Source organism: Bombus affinis, unplaced genomic scaffold (assembly GCF_024516045.1).
Source record: "Bombus affinis isolate iyBomAffi1 unplaced genomic scaffold, iyBomAffi1.2 ctg00001169.1, whole genome shotgun sequence".
NCBI lineage: Eukaryota > Metazoa > Arthropoda > Insecta > Hymenoptera > Apidae > Bombus > Bombus affinis.
In genome coordinates this window covers 1-4,374 of record NW_026109599.1, presented here as the reverse complement: position 1 = coordinate 4,374, position 4,374 = coordinate 1, and the positions used below count along the sequence as shown (strand labels likewise).

The following is a 4,374-nucleotide window of genomic DNA, read 5'->3' as shown; positions in this document are numbered from 1 at the left end:
ATTACCAATAAAAATATTGAAACGAGATGCTGAAAGAACCTTTTAATGAAGTACAAATGATTATTTCAACTTTAATTCTGTTAAATTTGAATTGAATCATTTATAAACCGAACAGGTGTATAAAATTTTATTGCGTAAAAATCGTGAAGCTGAAAATTAGGAACGAATAACGAATGAGTAACCTAGTTTCATTAAAAGGTACGTGTACGCCGATCCGTGTAACAACTTCGACACTCCAATTATTATAAAGCATGTATCCTTCAGAGATTTTTTGCGCGAACGCAAGATACCTTTTACACGTGCAACTGAATAAGTGGAACGTGATTTTCGATATTTCTTCTTGTAGAACTTGTAACAACGTAACTGTTTCACGAATATTTTCCCTGACACTTTTACAACGATGCGTAGAAATCTCCTTTTATAATTAATAATTTCAGCATTTCTCTGAACAGTTTCGTTGCGATTAAAAAATATACAAAGCTTACGACGTGCTTGTTTAAAAATATTTATATGGAACAAGATTTCGAATTTGTCGCATCAATCGCGATCTCAGCAGGTGTAAATTAATTCGTTCTAATGAACGAATAAATTAAACGACTCGTGACAAAAATTATCCCTGTCCATGTTTGTCTTTCTAAAACTAATTCAAGGCGAGTTAAATGAATCGCTGTGTACCCTATTCGCGCAGCATGTGTTTTAACGACCAGCATGCAAGCGTTAACGGTGTACTTTAGTTTCTCATGGTTGTGTTAAGCTGGTTGCTCTTAGAATGAGCATATACTTACCGCAGGAATTGAACAGCGGAGACGCCCGCAAGATGTTGACTTCGAATTGTAACATATGCAGTGTATGCAAATCCAAGGTCCCGGCACATACATCTGTCCATGTAAGACAGATCGTCCTTCGAAATCAGTACAGTTTCCTCCTAAATGCACTGAAAACGATTACCAGCGTCAATATCTTTGTCACTCGACAATCGTACGCGCAGTTACGCTAACCGTTTTAACGCCACGCAGCGTGATCACTCTATTCGCGTACCGTGGTAAATTGTGCCACGATGTATGGTCACGATCATTAATTCGCAACGCGCTCAAGCGTGCTCGTCGCGAGTCATATCAGAGTTTCCTCTCGTAATTACTCGTTTTTCAAATAATCATAAACCAAATAAAAAAAAAAACCAATATAAAAAATTACCTCTTGAATCGGAAAACCAAATCCTGCATTATAGAATGTTATCACACAAACGAAACGCAGAGCATAAATATTTCGCAAACTTTTGAGTGTTTGTTGTAACGCTTCCAGTATAACCGATGAAATGAAGCGCGAGCACGTCGAACGGTATATTTCGATGAAAAAAACAGGATGAAAAAGGGCAGCGCGATCGCGTCGATCGGTACTACTCGCAAATAAATAAACGAAGCGCTATCGCGCTGCACAGCACAAACCGATACGGAGTCTTGAAACATCCGACACTAAAACGGTTAATAACATTACGAAAACGACCGTACCAGGAAATTTTTGTTCAACGGATCCGCATTGCGGCTATCACGATGCTCCTTCGTTGCATCGATGCTTCATCGATGAGATTAAAGCACCGTTGAAATAGGTTATTCGATTTCTTACATGGGCAAAAAGTTTTTATATCGTGTTTGCTGTTTTACTTCGCAAGTGTGCTTTACAGTATACGTTAGAACTCCAAGTCGAGCTATCCGAGTTAAAGTCTCTTGAAACTTAAAACGGCACTTAAAGGATATAGGTATAATAGAAGGTTCGTTTAAAATTCAAAAGTGTATATACGTACATATACATTTGAATAAAAATAGCGGATAATCTCAAGTAAAAAAGTAGGTTCGTGTTAGTAAAATGGTTTCAAAATACTTGTCAAAAGTCAAACGACTTGACTAATTAAGAATGGATGTAAGAGATTGAAAGCAAAGGGCATCTAAGAGTATCAATTAAGTAACAAACTCACGGTGACAAAGAGGTTTTCACTCGCTCGAATTCAAATAAATCGGTTAATTTGAGCGAAACTTTAGGTGCACGAGAAGCGACACGCGTCCTCAAGGACTACGAAGGTTCTACTCGAACGAATGAAAACTTTTCTCTGGCCCGGTGTGTATACACAAGACGTGCGAATTTAAAGTGCAGATTGTATTAATTGAAATAATTGGTTGGTTTGATCAAATTAATCGTTTTAAGCTGAAATGACGAAGGTCATCCAAGTAATTGATGTCCACTGTAATTATTTGTTAATCGCGCGTGGAATCGGAACGATTCGACCTCGTTCCAACGCGAATCGTTACTAAGGCAGAGACGGCAATTAATAATTGTCGCGTCATTTGTTCGATCGTGTTCACAAATTCAAATACGGCTGAGTGGCGAAAACCATTTATAACACGTCCCGTACCGCGTAGGTCGTATACATATCTCAGGATGAATTTTTCGTACTTCGCCGCATATATTCTCCATGTCAGACATACCATAAAATATTTCGTGCAATCGCGTATTCCTGTCTAATGTCAGGAATTCTCTTTCCATAGGTCTGCGTTTTCCATATTATCTATTTTGCTTATCAGTAAACATTCTTACAATTTGTGATTAATACTGTACGTACAAGAACGTTAAGTTTTTGACGTTGTAATATTTCACATGAAATAATAATGGCTGTATATCGACTAACTTATTAATTAATTAAATTCGTGTATATCAAGTTTCCTATCATTTAATACTTTCGTGTAACTACAGAGATTTGATACTATGAAATGAAATATAAAACTTGGTAAAAAAACGCGCTTCGTTAGGAAATGAGGGTAATGATGCAAATATTTTTTGTAGCCATTATATAGAATTTCGATGGTATAATTAATCAGTATCAACTTACCAGCCCCTGACGGGAAGAAAGTGACGAAAATAACCTGCAAGCAGATGAGAATTGCAAGTATTTTCGAGTACAGGTCCTTCATGGTTGTAAAAGATCAGGGGATGTTGTCGCTCTAGAATAGGCGAAAATCAGCTGTTTCAATAACTGCTTTGTGGGCACTGGAGTGCGTAGACCAGAAATATCTGCGACAAAAATCAGAATACATTTGTTTTCACATGATTCGATCAATTTTGTGTAGGACTAAGCTGATTGAACCTAACACGGGATAATTGTCCAACTTACGACCTTAACAAGCCCGCTTGATTCTCTATAAGTGCTTGAAATTGATGCTTGTATTCTTTCCAGATTAACAAGCTTTGCCCCCCCCCCCCCAACCCCCTCCCTCTCTATTTCCTTAGATCGAGTTAGACTGCCACAACATATTATCTTTCTTCTTTTCTTTTCTTTTTTTTCGATCTTTTAAAGCCTTAAATCGCTGGTTATTATAGTGTATACATTCAATTACTCTGTAAGTCGTAAGTACATGTTTTACGTTATTTTTTATTTTCCAGCTAAATTCCACAAAAACAAGAAATATACTTCCAACGTGTTTTCACGTGTCTCTAGCAAAGATCTGAAAAACAAGTTGCGGCGCAATTTAAAACGACAAATAGCACCGTGTGTCTCGTTGTGGCAACGCACGCTTCGTCAGCTTTTTAAAAGCGCTCTCTGTCTGCTTTTTTCTCTCTTCACCGCCTATTCGTTTTTTCTTAACGAGTGAAACCGTTTTTACGAGGACGGGAGCACAGAAATGACGTACTGGCAATTCTGTTTCGTGATGACACAAGCAGCCCGGTTTCAGTGAATTAAACCTGGCCCCAAGCTTCCAATTATCTCTCCCTTCCTTTCCTTTATTTTTCCCTTCTATATCGAGTTTCAGGTTTTCTAAATTTCCATTACAATCAACTATGGCTTTTCTCTATTTTTATATGTTAGCCGATGATTCATGGCAAAAACGTCGGCTGTAAAAATATTTGGAGTTGCAACAGCAACAAGTGTGTTTTCTCAAACAGAAAATATTGGAAGCGTACTCGTTGGCAAAACAGTTCACGGATAGTTCGTCCTCTGCTTGTTATTTGTTTCAATACCGTTAGCAAATAAATTCATGAAACATAGTGGTGTCGCATAAATTGAAAATAAAAGCTTTGCGTATACTTGGCAGTTGAACTTTGGCTATTATACGTATGTTATATATGTAGTATCGTGGACAAAAGGCCTAAGATATCTGCCGAACCATAAACAATGCCGCGAGAGCCGCGGCATCGTCGGGTACATCAATGTGTCGTCGGTTCTTTTTAAGTGGATAGTTTCGTGGAAAGGGCCTGCGTGACTCTGGCCACGGGCGTTTCGGGACACGTGTCCGATAGGACGGGAAAAGACAAAGAGACGCTAAAGGCAGTGTTAGTTGAGAAGCCGGAGAAGACGGATGCAAAAGGTGTGCAGAGTGTGACTTG

The 4,374-nt window shown here is 38.4% G+C and overlaps 1 long non-coding RNA gene across 1 annotated transcript; it reads right to left on the bottom strand.

The window, feature by feature from the left end:
• Window positions 1–279: 279 nt before the first annotated feature.
• Window positions 280–1,731, bottom strand: LOC126928616 (uncharacterized). The gene is made up of 2 exons (XR_007716847.1): window positions 786–1,731; window positions 280–676 (listed from the first exon to the last, which is right to left on the bottom strand). It is a non-coding gene; the product is annotated as an uncharacterized LOC126928616 (long non-coding RNA).
• Between the last annotated feature and the right edge of the window lie 2,643 nt (window positions 1,732–4,374).